At 49.4% G+C, this 19,295-nt stretch overlaps 2 long non-coding RNA genes and 1 pseudogene across 2 annotated transcripts; 2 read left to right on the top strand and 1 right to left on the bottom strand.

Annotated features, from left to right (window-relative positions):
- Nucleotides 1-579: 579 nt before the first annotated feature.
- On the bottom strand, nt 580-19,027 carry LOC106146797. Its single transcript, XR_001231366.1, has 3 exons — nt 18,642-19,027; nt 9,572-9,843; nt 580-1,520 (listed from the first exon to the last, which is right to left on the bottom strand). It is a non-coding gene; the product is annotated as an uncharacterized LOC106146797 (long non-coding RNA).
- On the top strand, nt 1,514-2,999 carry LOC102028984. Its single transcript, XR_264154.2, has 2 exons — nt 1,514-1,870; nt 2,803-2,999. It is a non-coding gene; the product is annotated as an uncharacterized LOC102028984 (long non-coding RNA).
- On the top strand, nt 3,606-5,649 carry LOC102028650 (annotated as a pseudogene).
- Nucleotides 19,028-19,295: the final 268 nt, after the last annotated feature.

Genomic DNA, 19,295 nt, shown 5'->3' with positions numbered 1-19,295 from the left:
TTTCTCCAGAGGAAAAGGGAAGCAGAGATGGGGGGCAGGGGAGAGAGAGAGAGACCCGGACTACTTCCCTCAGGGTAGTTTGGGAACTGCTTTTAAGGAAGTTAAGGTGCAAAAAGACCAGCTGTGGCACCTCCAAAATGAATGATTTTAAGTCAACTAAAAGCAAGTGAAACTACAGGGTTTAATTTTTTCCTCGGAAACACCAGGGGAGAGAGTGTTGTTAGGAAAGGACTGTACTTTGCTCGGACAGACTGCCTGACATCTGAGTTGATTCTGGAGGCTCACTGAGGCCATCTTTTGGGATAAGGTTTTTCCTCAGTTACATTTTTCCCTTTGTCTTTGTTCATCCCTCAAATTTGGGATCTAAGACAGATATGATGGCCGGGGATATAGCTTAGTGCACAAGCACCTGCCTGGCAAGCGCAAGGTCCTTAGTTTGATTCCTGGTACCAAAAAAAAAATGACATACTGTGGTACATGTCAGGAGGCTGAGGCAACAAGATTACCATGAGTTTGAGGCCAGGCTAGGCCACACAATGAGTTGAAGGCCAGCCTGGAATACATAGCAAGACTGTCTCAAATAAATTGAGTAAATAAATGAATGAATGAAACCAGACATTTAAGTTGTACCGCCAAAAGAGTGGAAGCAAAACAGCTCTCAAAGGAGCCAGAAAGCAGAAACCAGGCAACATCTGGTGAAGCTCGTTAATTTTTTTTGAAACATCCCAGGCAGGGATGGCTAGACTGTGGTCTTGGAGCCTGGCTGTCTTTAAGAGCCTAAGGTTTTGTGGGTTTTAAACATGATTTTACTGGTGTTTACTCAAAATGGCAGGTTTATTGGACATCCATTACTGCAGCGGGGCAAATTATGTACTGCATTCAAAGAAGCCAGATACAGTACTTAGGCCTAGAAGTAAAAGTAGCGTTACAAACTGCACAGCAGAATACAAGAGGCAACCAAAGCCATGGGGTAGGTGACTAGGTAAACTGTGGACGCTCCTCTTCCTTTTAAATGGGTCCATGAGCATGGGCTGCTGGAAACGTGTATTTGAAATCAGCGATCGCAGTCATTTTGTCTGTAAATGGATGCTGCCCGTCGGTGCTCAGCAATGCCTCGCGTGTGCAGCACCTGGCAGAAGGGCCTCTACCCGGTCCGTTTTCCTGGGCTAGCATCGCACACCCGCTGCGCCCTGTTCTTGTTGCATAGACAGTTCCCACCCGTGAACACCTCAGGATTTTTTTTTTTCCAGCAGGAGAACTGTTAGGTCAGGCTCAAACTGACCCAGGACAAATGACATTTTGGTGGAGTCGCTCTCCACTTGGAAGCTCGGGGAGGGAAGCATGGGTGTCTATGTCCTGGGTGGTGGCCACCACGTTCTGCACTGTGGTCACAAGGCGCCAGACCTCAGTCCTTCTGCCCCGGGCCTCACAAAGCCATCCCAAATCCAGGAGGGTGAACACGTGAGGAACTCAAACCGCACTCTGAAGTCCTCTTGCAGTACCCGCGGGAAACTGAGAAGCTGATGTGAAGCGTAGAGAGGTCAGGCTTCCACGGTTCCCTTCCCAGCCCCCTCTGCTGCTCTGAAATTGACGTGAGTACGGCAGACCTGGAGGGAGAACCTCCCCGCTCACCCCACCACCGCCCCCCCACGCCCCCTCCACCACGCCCTCTTGACACTGCGCCTGCGCACTCAGGAGGTCCGCCATCCCATGTGGCTCTGGGGCGGGGCGTGTGGCTGAGTAGGAGGGCCGGAAACCTGCGCCCAGCATTCTGCGCATGCTCATGTGAGCCTACCATTTCCCACACGCCACCGGGGCAGCGTGGGCAGGAAGAGCACACGTGCCAAGATGGAGGGCTCTGAACCTCGGGGTATGAGATGGCTGTGAGGGGAGGAGGTGGGAGGAGGCGGGAGGAGGCGGGAGGAGGCGGGAGGAGGCGGGAGGAGGCGGGAGGAGGCGGGAGGAGGTGGGCAGTACATCAGCCTGCCCGAAAGAGTGCGAGAACCCTGTGGGGAGACCCGGGTACAGAGAGTATGCTTACACCTGAGGCAGAGCACACAGGACACATTGGTGACGTCGCTGGTGCCATTGAGACTGTGCTGTGCTGGACACATGACGTCCATCTTGCCTCTGCCACTTACACACCTCACACCTGTGGCTGGCTGTCCCAGGCCGGGTGTGAAACCCTAATAACGAGCCGGCTGTGGTAGCATACACCTTTAATCCCAAAACTGGGCAAGTCCGAGGCAAGCGGATCCATGAGTTTGAGGCCAGGTTGGGCTGCATAATGAGTTCAAAGACAAACTGGACAACGTAGCAAGACCCTATCTCAAAAAAAAAAAAAAAAAGTATCTGGAAAGATGGGATACTGATGCTCAAGGGTTAGGACAGTTCTGTTAGGATCCATTGGGAAGTGGATCCCTATGCATACCTGTTGGAGGCATCTAGGGAATTACATACTTACCTCTAAGTCAAACTGTATCTATGGTGGGACCAAGAATCAGGTAAGTGAAACAGAAGCTGGAATCCACAAAGCCCGAGTATATCTGTCCTTTTCAGTCCTGGCTCTTACTTATTTTTTTGCCATTATTGGAGGTTGAATTTAAGTCTTTTGCACTGAACTTCATCCCCAGCCCTTTTTTATTTTGAGACATGGTCTTGCTAATTCACTATGTCGCCCAAGGTGGGCTGGAACTTGTGATCCTCCTGCCTCAGCTTCCCAGAGTCCTGAAATAAGAGGCATGGGCCACTACACCCAGCAGTTGTGGCTCTACACCTGAGTAATATCTGCTTCCTTTCCAGGTGTCAAAAAGTTAGGAAACTGCTGAATTATAACCTTGGACCATAAAGGGAAACACCTCTCACATTGACAGAATCTACCAGGAGAACCATCTACAACTCTACATTGTGTTGTCATCTCACAGATCTCTTCATTCACAGTTCATTTTCCAAGTTACCTTTAGAAGCGAAGACATTTGCTGGTTAGAAAAGGGCAAAGACGAAAATAATTCATTTGATGATGAACTTTGCACATATACAGATTTTGATCAGCTAGTTATTAACACGATAAATGGATAAGGTTACTTCAGTCAAATGAAAAGTCAGTTTCTCAGTAAGAAAACTGGAATATATGTGAATATAGGGAAGTGGTATTCAGTACCTGTTACATTAAACAGCTAACAAAAATTGCAGTAGCTACCAAAATGATATTTTGCAGTTACTCCTTATAGAACAATTAAAGATGCGTAATTGGGCTACTTACATAATGAAAATAATATTTCAAATCATTTGAAGATCCAACAGATCCACAAAGATGAAATTTTATTAATTACATGGAAAAACACCATAAAATTTCTGTACTATTGCTCATAATGTACTTAGAATTCCTCAACTCTGTGGCTATTGGAAAACTCAACTAGAAATTCATCACCTGTGGGTCCACTACAAAAATGAAGTACTGATGAAAAGCAGTACCCTACTTATAACTTGTGTAAGATTTCTTTTCAATTAGTAAATGAGCCCAAGTGCAGGTGTGAACTTTATATTTCATTCAAAGGAGAAAGTGCTGTTCTTTGAGCCTGACCCCAAAAAGGTGACTGCTGTAGGACACCAAGACTGTGGATGTTATTGTTGGGAAAGAGGAAAAAGGTAGAAAGATCCCAGAACATCTGGTCCATTTTAACGGTTGGGACAGAAGCTGGGATAGAAGGGGAACAGAAGTTTGTGTACTTTGTGATACAGATGAAAATCATAGACTACAGTGTAAATTAGCAAGAAAAGCCAATTGTAGCTCAGAACTAGAACTGCAAACAGAAAGAAAGAAAAGAAAAGAAAAGAAAAGAAAAGAAAAAAAAGAAATGGAAGAAAGAACAATAACTATAGACATCCCTGAAGTTCTCAGGAGGCAACTTGAAGATGACTGTTACAATATTAACAGGAGGAAGCGGTTAGTGAAACTTCCATGCCAGACCAACATCCTGACTATTTTGCAATCCTATGTGAAGCATTTTGCCATCAATGCAGCCTCTTCGGTCAAGGAGAGGCCTCAGCACCCGCACACTGTGGTGGATGCCAATGTGAACACGCGTTATATTCCAGCAGAAAACAGTGTTGCCCTGTGTAAGGAGATGGTGGATGGACTGAGAATAACCTTTGATTACGTTCTCCCATTGCTCTTGCTCTACCCGTATGAACAAGCACAGTATAAAAAGGTGACTTCAACTAAATCTTTTGTTCCAGTTAAGCAGAGTGCCACAAACACTAGTGGGAGCCAGGAAGCGCTCTTTCTCAGCCCGCCTCTGTTGACTCTATCCACACCGCAGTCCACAGAAAGTCAACCAAGCACTGATGAACCCCCCACCCCTAAGAGGAACAAAACTGAGCCAGAAGCACTGCAGTCCCTGCGGCGGTCCACGCGTCACAGCACCCACTGCGACAGGCAGACCCAGAGCAGCGCCTGGCCTCAGCCCGTGTGCCAGCAGGACGTGTCTGCCAGCAGGCCCAGGCCGTCCCTGCATCTGGAAAAGAAGACACCTGTGCATAGCAGATCGCCTTCCTGCACTCTGACCCCTCATAAGGAAGGGGGTCCTGTGTTTGCTGGCTTTGAAGGGAGAAGTGAAATAAACGAGGTCCTCTTCTGGAAGCTTGTACCTGACAATTACCCTCCAAGTGACCAGCCACCTCCACCCTCTTGTATTTATGGGGCACAACATTTGCTACGACTGTTTATAAAACTTCCAGAAATCCTGGGAAAGGTGTCCTTTCCTGAGAAGAATCTGAAGGCTTTACTGAAGCACTTCGATCTCTTCCTGAGGTTCTTGGCAGAATACCACGCTGACTTCTTCCCAGAGTCGGCCTATGTCACTGCCGGCAAGGGGCACTGCAGCACCAAGAGCCCCAGGGCAATTGATTAAAGTCTGGTGGTTCTGTAAGACCGTGGCTCTGCTGGCTTTGTGCTCCAGGTTCCAGCGTGCACAAATCCCAGGCCCGGCAGAGGTGGGCTTTGTTATTGAAGTTGCCCACACCTTGTAGTATTTGTTAAGAATCACTTCCTTGGTGCCTGAATGTCCTCTGAAGTAACCCTTGCTATTGTACAGGACATCTGTGATGACAGCCAGTGAACAGATGCGTTCATCGTGAAACGTCCACAAAAGTGAGCTATTCTGGTACACTGCAGTTGTTACTGAGAACCATATTGTTATTTATTAGCATGAAAAGATTTGGTTTTTGAGAAGGATCTTGCCAGTTGAGGCTGGCCTTGAACTCACTGTAGCCTAGGTTGGCCTCGAGCTCATGGCAGTTCTCTTGCCACTGCCTTTCTCTTGCCAGGATTACACAAATGCCTCACTACACCTGGCTAAACAAAATATTTTTGTAGACTGTTTTCATTCTTGTGGTGAGGCTGAATGACTCTGAGCAATCAATTTTAGTTTGTACATGGAAACCACCGAGAAATCCCAAAATCTTTTAGAAGGAAATGGTGTTGATGGCAAAAGAAAATGTGTGGCTATACATTTAGAGTTCCCTCTATAAAACATCATTTTGGGTACTTAATGAAGCATTGCCTGTCTTGTTTGAGATTTTCTAGCCATATTTTGTTGAGTAATGTCATGTTCCCTTTCTATAAAATGTTATTTTTGGTGATCTAAATAAAAAAGATTCCTGGTTTGTTTCATGGAGCATTATATATTCATTTCCTTCTACCTTTCTGACATTGCTTACCTTTACAGGCCGTTACTCCAAGATCAGTTCTTGTATTACATTGAAAGCAATTACCTTAACTCTGAGCTTTCCTATTTTTTTCACATGTATGGGTTTTGCAAGTTTTTGTAAATAGGAGGACCAGTTGAAGACTCTGCCACTCTATTTATATTGATAGGTTTCCCTTTTGCTTGCATATTTTTGTAAAGATGAGGGCCAATGGTGAGCTTTCCCACACTGCTCACATTTGTAACTTTTCCCTCCAGAGAACATGTTCTGATGATGTCCTTGAAAATTCACAGATCACATACAGACTTCCCACCATACCACCTGTGGTGCATGAGATACTGTCCAGTGGGAAGCTTTCCATATCTTTAAAAGGAACTAAATATCCAAATGCTTGCCCATATCGCTGTGTTAGTCAGCTTTTCCTCACTGTGACAAAATGCCTGAGATCAACCTAAAGGAGGTTTGAGCTCATGGTTTCAGAGGTTCCGGGCAGTGGTTGGCTGGCTCTATTAGGATGGACCACAGGAGAAGCAGAAATGCCATGGTGGTAGGATATAATGGGCTGCTCACCCCAGGGCAGAGAAGAGGCAGAGGGGGCAGGGGACAAGATCCAGTTCCCAAGGTTCCTTTGTCATGGTCCCCTCCCTTCAGTTAGGCCTGGTCTTCTAAGTTGCCACCATCTCCCACTCAGGGAAGCACGTTATGATTGAATCAGTGGAGTCATTGTGAGTGAAGGGCAAGAGTCCTCCGTCTTGGTTACTTTTCTCTCGTTGCTGAGACAAAATACCTGACACCCGAAACTGAGGAAGGAAAGGTTTATTTAGCTCACAGTTTGTGGAGGTTTCAGTCCATACTCGCTGGCTCCAAGGCAGAGTGGCACATGGCAGAGGGCAACAGTTCATGGCAGTGGAAAATAGCAAAAACAGCAAGAGCAAAAGGGAGGAGCAGCAGCAGCAAGCAGCCTCTTTCCCTCCCTTACATTGCATGCAAACTTCCCGCCCCAGGGCAGTGTAGCACTCACACCCATAACCCCAGCATTGGACTGTGGATCAATCAAAAACCTAGAAGCCCGCCCCATGACTGCATGAGGCTTTGGGGGGACATGCAGACACAAACCATAACATCCTTATAAGCCAGGACCTTGCTAAAGCTCCGTCTCTGAACATTGCCAAATGGGGATCAAGGCTTCAACACATGAGGTTTGGGGTCATATTGAAGATTCAGACCATAGCACTACCATCCATAGTGTCTACCTTGGCAGAGTTTTTCCATATCTTAGAAAGGAATATGAACTGCAATCTCTCCTGCAGCCTTACGGTTACGTGGCTTCTAGGGCAGAGTTGTGACCACCTTCAGCTTGGTGGCTCTCCCCGCATAGGTGGACATGCAGGTATGTTTTGCAGGTAAGTTCAGGGTTTTTCCCCATGGAGTGACACCCAGAATAGAACACCACAGGAGGGCCGAGGGTCCTGCAGAGTCTGGGGTCAGTCTGGGGCATGAGGTCACCTGTGCATCTGTATTAACAAAACTGCTGGGTGTGGTGGCACACGACTGTCACCCCAGCACTCAGGATCCTGAGGCCAGCTGAGGCTCCATAGTGAGTTCAAGGCCAGCCTGAACTGTTTAGCAAGACCCTGTCTCAAAATAAAACCTAAAAACACTTAGTGGTGTCACCACATGCACTGATGGCAGGCCCCTTGGAAGTCCCACCCAGCCCTCCCCATACCACTAGCTGGTGTGTGCAGCAAGGCACCGGGGCCTCAGGAGCCCTTTGTACCACAGACAGGCTGCAACTCACAGCCCCAGCCCAGGGCAGCAACTCTTCTAGAATAACCACGAATAATAAGATGCCCATTAAAATTTGCAAGTGTAGGTTTTACACTAAAAGGACATTTTTGGTTAAGACACGGTCTCACTTTGTAGTTCAGCCTGGTGTTGAACTCACGAAGCCCAGGTTGCCCTCAAACTCTCAGCAATCCTCCTGCCTCAGCCTCCTGAGTGCTGGGATTATAGGCGTGTGCCACCATGCCTGGCCATGTGGAAAATAAGGGTCCAGAGGTCTGGTTGACGGCGGTGGTGGAGGAACGAGTCTAAGCAGACTTGGACTTGTTATGTCCTCGGCAGACCGAGTGAGTCTCTCTGCCCGGACTGCCCCGCTCTGCCCCTCCCTCGGTGCCTCCCCTCGATGACCACGCCTCCATTGCCACGCCCCTAGCTCGCTCAATAAAACGCCTGGTACTTCCTCAGTAAAGTAGATCTGCGCTAGGTGTCTTCTTTTCACCGTGCCGCCCCTTGCCGCGGCCCAGGTCCCTCAACCCAAGGAGGTTCGACCTTATGGCCATATTCCTTTTTGATGGTAAAATCCCAGCTGTGAGGTGCCTATGAAACAATCTCACTGTTGAAGGATCCTCCTTTAATGGGTAATTCAGGCCAGTAGAAAAATTCCCTTAACCGATAAAATGATGGCATTCCACCTCATTCCTGTCCTCCAAGGAAACCCATTCCCAACACAGCTGCCAAGCAGATGTTACTCAGAGGGGAGCAGAGCTGGAGAAAGCAACATCATTCATAATGGAACAGGAACTCGGCTGGCAGAGCAGAACCCTGAGGTCAAGGTGTCCCTTTGACATATTTTAACTGATATGCAGGCTGGATAATCACTTTTTCTCCAGCCTCGAGTGTAAACAGGACTAGGATACCTCCAGCATCTGTGATGCTCCCATGAAAAGACAGGAAATGCACTGTGAGTCACTCCATATTCATATATGCAAATAGGTCTCACACTCACGCCTCTGTGGTGATGGAAATCCCAGGGACATGCTCATGCTTTGGAACTAGATGTATTGTTTTCTGAATATATTTTTATTTTCCATGAGCACATAGCAACTGCACATATTTATGAAGTGCAAGGTACATTTGACACATGTATACAATACAATGTGTGATGATCGCATCCGGGTAATTGGCACATAAGTCACCAGAGACATTTGTGATTTCTTTGTGTTGGGAACATTCACAATCCTGTTTTGAAACATTTCAGCATTGTCAACCATAGTTATCGGAACGTGCTGGAGAACTTTAGAAGTTATTCCTCCCACCCAATGCCACCTAAGCCATGTGTGGTGGCGCACACCTGTAATCCCAGCACTCAGGAGGCTGAGGCAGGAGAATTGCTGTGAGTTCGAGGCCAGCCTGGGCTACAGAGTGAGATCAAGCCCAGCCTGAAGTATAGAGTGAGACCATGTCTCAAAAAAATAAAACAAACAAACAAACAACAAAAAGATGCCAAATTTATTCTATGCATGTAATGTTACTTCAGAAACTGTGTTGAGGCTGGGCATGGTGGCACACACCTGTAATCCCAGCACTCAGGAGGCTGAGGCAGGAGGATTGCTGCAAGTTCAAGACCAGCCTAGGCTACGAAGTGAGCCCAAGGCCAGCCTGAACTGCATAGCAAGACCCTGTCTCAAAAAGACAAAAAAAAAAAAAAAAGGAATTCAAAAAGCTAGATTCTTAGCCAAGTGCAGTGACACACCTATAATCAGCACATTGGGAGGCTGAGGCAAGAGGGTCACAAGTTAGGGATCAGCCTTGGCAATTTATGACTTAAGCCCTGACTCAAAAAAATCAATAAAAAGGGCTGGGAGCAAGCTGTAATGGATTCATGTAGCCACTCCCCAAGACGACTCTACACTGCATGAACTGCAAATATGTACTAATTTTTTCGATTCCTGAAATGTTTCCTAAACAAATAAACAAACCAAAACAAAGGCTGGGGATACTGCTCAGTGTAAAGACCCTGGGTTCCATCCCCAGTACCTTAAAAAAAAAAAAAAAAATCTCGTTTCTTTCACGCACTTACCTGAGAGCAGCCCGAGCAGCATCTGAACAATACCCGCGAAGACGCACAGCCAGCAGTGCGTGATGAAGACGCACGCTGCTCCTCACGCCGTAATTCATCCACCGGCTGAAATCTCCACACCCACAAGACGCATCTAAAAGGGGCTCCTCACGGGGCAGGTGTGGACACCGGCGGGACACCCAGGAAGAACTTCACCCCCCTCCATTGAGCACTCGGGCCTTCCTAGGAGGTCATGTGATCAGGGAGCCATGCGGTGACGCAGGAACCATGACCTGCCGGAAACCGAGGGACAGATGGGTTGAAACATGCATTTCAACAGCACTGGCAGGGACACAGAGTTCTGTACTTCCACCCCAACCTTGAATCTGGAGCCAGGAAGAAGTTGCTATTTAGTATGCAGGCGTGAGATGCTCAGTAGAGAAATCTTACAAAGATGAGAAGAGGAGCCGGCACGGTGGCGCACGCCTGTCGTCCCAGCACTCCAGGAGGCAGAGGCAGGAACATCCAAAGTGTAAGCCCAGCCTGGGAAACCTAGTAACTTAGTGAGACCCACTCTCAAAATGTTTGTTTTGAGATAGGGTTTCGCTACATAGCTCAGACTGCGCTCAGCCTCGCAGGGATCCTCCTCCCTCAGCTCCCCAAGGGCTGTGATTGCAGGTGTGCTCAGCTTCAAACTTTTTTATAAAAGCTGGGCATATGGGTCAGTGCGTGGGTCCTGCCTAAAAAAAGAAACACAGCCCGGCCTCGCAGAGCTATTGCTCCCCATGTGCACAGTGGCCACACAGGGATGCCTGTCTTCTGCCCCAGCTGCCGTCAGGAGAGCAGAGGGGCGTCGGCGCTGACTCCCTCTCCTAGAGGGAAGCACATGGCAGGGGGATGGCAAAGGCCAACAGACAGGTCTGGGACCTGGGCTGGCACTTTGTTCAAGGCCATGAACATGTGGGGTTCAGAGCAGCACCTGCCTTTGTCAAAGGGGATTCGCTGTGGTGCAGCTGTCACAAACTTAACTCCCTGAGGAATCTCTGCTGTTAGGCGGTGGGTCTGGTGGGAAGAGGGAGGTCCCTGGGGGGTGGCCTGGCAGGGTGGCTCTCACTTCCCACTTCCTCCCCTTTCTCTGCTGCCTGACTGCCCTGTCCTGAGAAGCTTCCTCACCAAGCCACTGCTTTGAGACAGGGTTTTACTATGTAACCCAGGCTAGCCTCTAATTCAGTGATCCTCCTGCCTCAGCCTCCCAGGTACTAGGATGACAGGTGTGTGCCACCACGCCCAGTTTATTATTTCTTATTTGGTTTCAAGAACTGGACACAAAGAGCCAGGCACATGTGGTGGCACATGCCTGTCATCCCAGTACTCAGGAGGCTGAGGCAGGAGAATCGTTGCAAGTTCAAGACCAGCCTGGGCTACAAAGTGAGCTCAAGTCCAGCCTGAACTGCATAGTGAGACCCTGTCTCAAAAAGACAAAAAAAAAAAAAAAAAAATTGGACACAAAATGACAAGATGTGCCAAGCAGGGCAGGTGGACATCCAGGACTGTTTGATACAGATTCCTGCCCTGAGAGGCAACAGAGTCGGGGTGTTACGGTGTAGATCTAAAATGTCCCCATGGGCTGGCGATATAGCTCAGGAGCACAAGCACCTGCCTGGCAGGTCCTGAGTTCGATTCCCAGTACAAAAAAAGATAAATAGGGGCTGGGGATTTAGCTCAGTGGCACAGCGCCTGCCTGGCAAGTGCAAGGTCGTGAGTTCGATTCCCAGTACAGAAAAAAACCAAAAAAATAAATAAATAAAATGTCCCCAAAGTCTCACTGTGTGGAAGGTGATTGGGTCACGGGATGCTGTTCTCATCTATGGGTTCTGAATGTGCTGCTAGGAGGCTGGGCCCAGACAGAAGTGGTCACTGAGGACGTGGCCTGAAGGGTGCTTCTGGCTCTGCTTCCGGCTCTGCTTCCAGCTGAGAACCCTGAGCAGCTTTCCTCGGTCCAGGCCCTCCCACCGTGCCCTCTCTGCACGGAAGCCGACTGTGGGCTGAAAGTAGGCCCCAAAATAAACCTCTCCTCCTTTAAATTGTGGGTGTTGGCATTCACTGGAGGACAGATAACCTCTTTAATAAAAGGTGCTGGAAAAACTGGCTCTGCATATGCCAAAGATTAAAATTGGACCCGTATCTTTTACCATGAACTAAATTAAAATTTAAATGGATCAAAGATCTAAAGGTTAAAACAGAAACATTAAATCTGCTGGAACAGCCGGGAGTGGTGGCGCACGCCTGTCATCCCAGCACTCGGGAGGCTGAGGCAGGAGGATCATTTCAAGTTGGAGACTAGCCTGGGCTACAAAGTGAGCTCAAGGCCAGCCTGAACTGCAGAGTGAGACTCTGTCTCAAAAAAAAGAAAAAAAAAAGATAAATCTGCTGGAACAGAAAACTGGTAGAACTCTTGAAGACACTGGTGTAGGCAAAGACCTTACAAGCAAATCCCCGACTGCACAGGAGCTACCACAAAGAACCAACAACTTGGAACTCATCTTATTAAAAAATGTTTGCACAGCAAGAGAAACCACCAGCAGGGTGAAGAGACAACTCACAGTGTAGGAAAAATGCTTGCCAGCTTGTTCCTCAAAGGATTAGTATCAAGAACATATAAAGAACTCAGGAGAATCTGACCCCCCAAACTTGAAGACCCTGTCTACAAATGGGCATCTGAGATACTGCAACGATTGATATATTATGTCAACTTGAGAAGTTTAGAAGTTTAACTAAGACACTCAGCAGGGAGCCAGGGTCTGTCCTTTGTGAACACCCTCAACCTGTGCAGGAGGAGGGCATGGACACTGTGAGTGCTACACCCTCCCTGGCGGTGGGGCGGGTGGGCGGGACCTGCTTACCATATAAGGGAGGAAGAGGCTTGCTCTGCCCCCTTTTACTCTTGTTGCTTTTGCTGTCTTCTGCCACCTTGAACTGTTGCCCTCTGCCCTGCCGCCCTGCCTTGGAGGCAGCTGATTACGGACTGAAACTTCCACAAGCTGTGAGCTAAATAAACCTTTCCTTCCTTAATTTTGGGTGTCTGGTATTTTGTCTCAGCAACAAGAGAAAAGTAACTAAGACAGATGCACACACTCTTCTCAGATGAAGTATAAGCAGCAAATAAATATATGGAAAAATGTTCAACATCACTGGTAATTTGAGAGATGCAGATTAAAACAATACTGAGATTCCATTTAACCTCAGAAAAAATGGCTATCAAGAAATCAGCCAATAACAAATGCTGGTGGGGCTGTGGGAAAAAAGGAATCCTCTTTCATTTTTTGTGGAAGTACAGACTGGGGAAACTACTATGGAAATCAGTGTGGAGATTCCTCAAAAACTGGGACTAGCATGCCCATTTGACCCAGCTATTCCGCTGCTGGGTATCTTCCCAAAAGAATTAAAAACACTGTACCACAGTGATATATGCACACTCGTGTTTACAGTGCCAGTTTGTAATAGCTAAATCTTGGAACAGCCCAAATGCCCATTCAACTGGTGAATGGATAAAGAAGGTCTGGTTTTCTTTTTTTCTTTTTTTTCTTTTTTGGTTTTCTTAATGTAATGGAATACTACTCTGCCATAAAGAAAGATAAGCTTGAGACAGTCTTAGGTAAATGGATGCACCTTGAGACCATACTCTTAAGCAAAATAAATGGGACACACGTGTAAATACTGCATTGTTTCTCTGGTGTGAGAAACCGAAAGTGTAAATAAGGACCAAAATATATAGATATAGTAAAAGATATAGTAAAACAGGAAGAAAATGTTCAGATAGGAAGGGGAACAAGGGAAATGGAGGCAGAAAGGAAAGGAAAGAAGGGAGGGGCTGGGGATTTAGCTCAGCGGCAAAAGCACCTGCCTGGCAAGCACAAGGTCGTGAGTTCAGTTCCCGGTACCGGAGAAAAACCAAAAAAAAAAAAAAAAAAAGAAAGGAAAGAAGGGAGAAGTAAAAATAAATGAGAAAAGCAGGAAAAAATGGAAACAAAGCTTTTGTAAATGGAGAGGGGAGACAGTGTTGAAGGAAATGGGGAAAAAATTAAGGTATATCATGTACAGGCACAAATTCTCTATGATGAATGTGTTCCATAAAATCTGATGGATGGATGGATGGATGGATGGATGGGTGGACAGATAGATAGATGGTGGGTGTTGGGTATTTGCAAAGACGGGACTGTAAGATAGCAAGCTCATCCCATCACCCCCAGTAGGGCAGAAGGGGTCTCCAGGGAGTGCTTCAGGCTCAGGGCCTTGAGGCCTGGCAACACCTGCGGGGCCAGAGAAACGCCTAGTTCCCTAAGCCTGTGAGGCCAGGCCGGGTGTGGTGCGACCTGCCTGCTACCCCAGCACTCAGGAGGCTCAGGCTGAAGGATCGAAAGAGCAGGGTCCAGTGTGCCCCCGACTTCGGGACAGTGCAGATCGCTCTGAGATCCGCTCTTGCAAGGAGGCCCTGGGCCTCCTGCCCTGGCCGCCCTCCGCTACATGTCGCTGGTGGAGCACCCGCCACAGGGTCTCGTCATCCCAGAATGAGCAGAGGAAGGTACTGGCCCCAGCTCTGCCCTCTTGGGACGCTACACCGCTCTGGAGGTAGGGCCTCAAGTCTGAGCAAGCACAAAAACGTGACATGAGCCCCCACCACCCGCCAACCGCCTGCTTCTCCTTAGGGATAAAAGAAAAAGCCTTTCTCTTGGGTTCCAGCATTTGCAGATGTCTGAGTCTTGAATCCATTGTCTCTATTGTAAATCTTTAAAAAAAAAAAAAAAAAAAAAAAACAGGGTCTCACTATGTAGTCCAGACCGGCCTCGAACTCGAAGCGATCCTCCTGCCTCAGTCTCCCAAACGCTGGTGCACCGCCACACCCGGCTGCAACAGTCTTTTTGAACAAAGTCCTCCTAGCTCCGAATTTATGCCCATTGCTGTCCGAGCCTTCAAAGCCTCCGGCTTCCGCCTACATTACCCCGCCCCCCTGGCCCGGCCGTATCCCAATAGCCACCCCAGCTCCACCTATCTCCTAAATGGTCCCGAGTCGCCCTCCCGCGCTGGACGGCTCCCCAGACTGGCCCGGCCCCCATTCACCACCCGGCTACCCGCCGGCTGCAGTCTCTGGCCTTCCTCAACCCAGAAAACCTGGCAGCTGGGACCCAGAGCACCCCGCTCCGCTCCAGACCTGAGCTTTGGGGTGGCGATACCACACACTAGGCTCTGATTGGACAACACTTGGGACGGTATCCTCCATGATTGGACTACGATTCCGAGGCCAGCGCCTCTGATTGGACAGACCTTCCGACTTCCTTCTGGAAACCGTGATTGGATGTTTTCCCCAGGCTACACCCCTGGGAGCATGAGTGACAGACAGCTCAAGACATCACCAGCCTCAACCCCGCCCCGCCCGAGTCCTCCTGAAAACCCTTTACCATGCCCACTACAGTGTGAATGACTGGTACACCCAGAAGGCGTCTGCAGGCCCTGCCCGGTTTAGGACTGTCCGCTCTTGGATGGAGCATGTCCTGCAGTCTCCAAACCGAGCTAGAATGCTCAGATTAACTACGCGAAATGAGGAGCTCCCGGGCGCATGCCTGTAAGCTGAGACAGGAGTACCGCCATGAGTCTGACACTAGCCTGGGCTACATAGTGAGATCAAGGCCAGCCTGAATTACACAGCCAGAACCTGTCTCAAAACACAAACAAAAAAGAAATGAGATGATTAACAGGTGCTGATAGCTGGGGCACAGGCCTCTAATGGCAGCAGTCCGGGAGGCTGAGGCAGGAGGGTGGCAAGCTGGAGCCCAGCCTGGGCAACTTAGCAATTTAGTGAAACCACTGTAACATAAACAAAAAAAGTGATGGTGGATATGAACAGCTGGATTCCATCATGGCAGGGTTTTTTTGGGGGGGCAGTGTTTTTCACTAACGGAAGTTTGTATTAGTACTTTTTATTTACACAGACCAGTGGGTTCATTTTGGTGCAACCATGCCAGCGCGTAACCTCGATCGCTTCCCCTGTCCCAGCCCCTCTTCTGTAAGTCTCTTGCTCGACATCCGTGCCCCTCTTTTGCCCCTGGACGCCCCACGACAGGGGACCATGAGATGTGAATGTGTCCAGCTTCTCTCACTTGACACGATGGCCTCCAGCTTGCTGCGGCCAGGCTTCAGGGCTGCATAAAAGCAGCGTGTCGCCTTTACCCATGCATCCGTTGACCCGCACCGTAGGACAGTTTTAAAAAGGCACAAAACAATGCCACGTGGTATTTAAGGGCAAATGCACAAAAAACCATCACCACCACCTGCACAAACACGGGTTCTGTTCTAGGGCTGGGGATGTGGCTTTCCGGTATGCAAAGCCCCCGACCCAATCCCCACCTCGAGAGAAAAAGGGAAAAAAAAGACAGACTTTAATAGCTACTTCTGGGGAGCTGAGAAAATCCATCCTGTTTTATAACTATGTATGTTAAGTGGGGCTCAAGGTTGAAAAGGGGGTATTACTTGTGTACTTTTGTTTGAATCATTCCATTAAAAAGCAAATACACAGCCGGGCATGGTCACGCACACCTGTAATCCCAGCACTCAGGATGCTGAGGCAGGAGGATTGTTGTGAGTTCGAGATCAGCCTGGGCTACAAAGTGAGCTTAAGGCCAGCCTGAACTGCATAGCGAGACCCTGTCTCAAAAAAGACAAATAAATAAATTAAAAAGCAAATACAAAAGTGGTCTGACTGGCTCACTGAGATTAAGGAATTAACTTTCATTTCTCTAGAAAAACTCAACAGACCACAATAATGGCTTTGGTCTCTTAATGAAGGCCCACTCTGTGGCGTCTTAGGGACAAAGGGAAGACCCCTACGTAGCAAGACCCCTTGTGAAATGAACAGACACAACCCTGGCTGCTGGCGCACACCTGCAATCCCAGCATTCAGGAAGCTGAGGCAGGAGGATCGCTGAGAATTCAAGGCCACCCTGGGCTACACAATGAGACCCTGTCCCAAAAATAAATGAATTTCCTTTAGCTCAGACGCTCAGCATGCCAAATCCAAATACTCAGAGGTGTGGTTTCCTGAACGCCAAGGCCGTGCACTACCCTAGCAGATTAATTTCCTCAGAGTTGGCATGAGTAAACATCTGGGGCTGGGTCTTCCCTCCGGTGGACTGCGTGTGTGCCATGGGTTGCCAGGTTGAGCCATTTCCGTCCAAGTCCTAACGGCCCTAACTCTGAGGTCTACGACCTTGGGAAAGGATGGTGCAGTGGGCCCGGAGGCATGGCTTAGCCACAGAGCATGCGCTCGGGAGCTCGCAGGGATGGCCCTTGATGGCCCCCAGCACCCGCAAGAGGATGTGCCCAAGGGCGGCACTTTCCTCCTCGCACATTACTTGCCCCATGTACCAGGTGAGCCCAGCACAAAGTCAATGTTTAAATTTTTTACAAGAAATGTTATTACACTTAAAAGACGTCACCATGAATCCCCTCAAAATACTCTTGCCTCAAACACACTTATTCACGTTCTCGCCGCCTTCCCAAGCAGCCCGAAGCCCTCCTTCCTGAGTGTTGCTAGCTGTGCTACCCTGGCTGCCTTCCTTTCAAGTCATCCTGGCTTTAGGGAGGAGTGCAAAGTCACAGCGCCAGATCCGGTGGATGCGGTGGATGTGGTGGATGAGGTCAGGCTGTGAGATTTATTTACAGACAGGGTCTCACTGTGCAGTGCAGATGGCCTTGAACTCAGTATGGAGCCCAGGTGGGCCTCAAACTCCGGGCGATCCTCCTGCCTCAGCCTCCCGAGTGCTGGGGTTACAGGCCTGCCTTTCTGTTGGGTGGCACTTGGCGGCAGCATTCCCATTTTATCACACCTCCTAAAGTCATCACTCGCGAAAAAGGACTTCTACAACTGCCGTAGAGTGCAAGAACAATAGGATAAGTGTGTTAGAAGTGAGGGGCAGGGTTGGGGGGATGGGCTTAATGGCTATGCGTCCTTTATTGTAATGAAATTTTTTTTTGGTGTTTTCTTTTTCCCGGTACCGGGAATTGAACTCGACCTTGCGCTTGCCAGGCAGGCGCTGTGCCGCTGGGCTAATTCCCCAGCCCCTCGTGCCGTATTTTTTTTTTTAACGCCTCTTGTATTAAGGACCTTTATTTCACCTAAGTGGAACCTGAGGCACTGAGAAGCCCAGCAGCAACTCCACCTGGGCCCTGATTAAAGCTGGCACCCGGCTAAGCCCAAAGTCTCCGAAGGGGTCATCCCAGTAAGAGTAAAATCAGCTCTTATCGAGAAAGGATCTGCGGGGAACTCAGCCTGGAAGTCAGACCAAGATAACAATAGCTGCAAAATTAACAGGAAACAGTATTTCCCTCAAGGGCACGCTCCGACTATGAAGTGTCCAAAATAATCCTTTCTCTGAGCCATCGCCTTCTTCTAAAGGGCTGAAAACTCCGCCCAGTAAGTCACAGACAGTAAACCCGGCGTGGCGACGTAGGCTTGTAATCCCAATCCTGGGAGGCTGAGGCAGGAGAATGCCGCGAATCCGAGGCCCGCCTGACCTACGCAGCAAGACCCTGTCTCCGTGTCGGTCAATCACGGGTCGTGACTGAAAACTGCTAGCAGGAAGAAGGGACGTCCCAGGATTCGATTCGCTCGCTCACACTCCGGACCCGTCTCCAGCCCCGGCGCAGGGCCCAGGGGAGGGGCTTCCGGACGCGCGCGCCTGGCTCTCTCTCCACGTGGCTCACGAGGAACCCGGGGCCGGTCCGCCCCGCAGTCCGGACCCGAGATGGCCCGGTTCTCCGCGAATCGGACCTGCTCGGAGCCAGTGCACAGCCGCGGCTTCCAATTCCACCCACACCCCGCTCCCCCGGAACCCGGACAGGGCGCGGCGGGGCCGATCGACGGAGACAAAACGGCCGAGCCGCAGCCCGGAACCCCGCTACTAAAACGAGCCCGCCCCTTGCCCTTTGAACCCCGCTTCGCCCTTTGACCCACTCGCCCCCAGGCGCTCCCCACCCTTGTCGATCGCCAGGTGCCAAGGAAACGCGCAGTCAGACAGGGTGGACAAGAGCGACCGACCTCAGAACGTGAGGACGGCGAGGGACGGCGGCCAAAACCAAGCACAGCGCTTCCATTTCGGGCGAGTGAATTTGCCGGAAGTGGAAGGGGGGGGGGGGGTTGAGTTTGAGGTTTCGGATTGGTGAAGACAGCAGGGTGGGCGGGAACGGCCGCGTCCTCCAACCGCGAATCAGAGAAACGCTAGTCCCCATCTGTGACGCGATTGGATTCTGTGGCAGGCCCCGCCCCTTAAGGGCGTTCCGAAGATGAAATTTCATTTAGGGCGTGGTTTTCAAAATGAATTTCGTCAAGGGCGTGGCTATGGGCAGAAAAATGTCCCTCGAGGAGGTTGGGGCCGTGGTCTCCCGTGCAATCACAGCCCCTCAGCGTCCGCACTGCCCCATCCACAATAAACGCTAAAATGTACAAAACGTGCTCATTTCCTCCAACGCCTTCCCCGTGCTGACACACTCTATCAAAGACACCATGTGCCCACTGTGGCAATTTTTCTTCTTTGTTTGAATGTCTGTTATTTCTTCCGGAAACGAACTCTGCCTGGCGTGGCGGCGCACGCCTATTATCACAGTCCTGTTTTATCCATCGCTCCAAGCGTGGCGTCAGACGCGTGGTGGTTCCCACGTTGGCCACAAGATGGCGAACTATCTTACATTTTTC

The sequence above is a fragment of the Chinchilla lanigera genome, unplaced genomic scaffold, assembly GCF_000276665.1.
Source record: "Chinchilla lanigera isolate Chin_1 unplaced genomic scaffold, ChiLan1.0 scaffold00094, whole genome shotgun sequence".
Taxonomy (NCBI): Eukaryota; Metazoa; Chordata; class Mammalia; order Rodentia; family Chinchillidae; genus Chinchilla; species Chinchilla lanigera.
The sequence above is the reverse complement of the archived record's forward strand: the minus strand, read 5'-3'. Positions and strand labels throughout refer to the sequence as shown.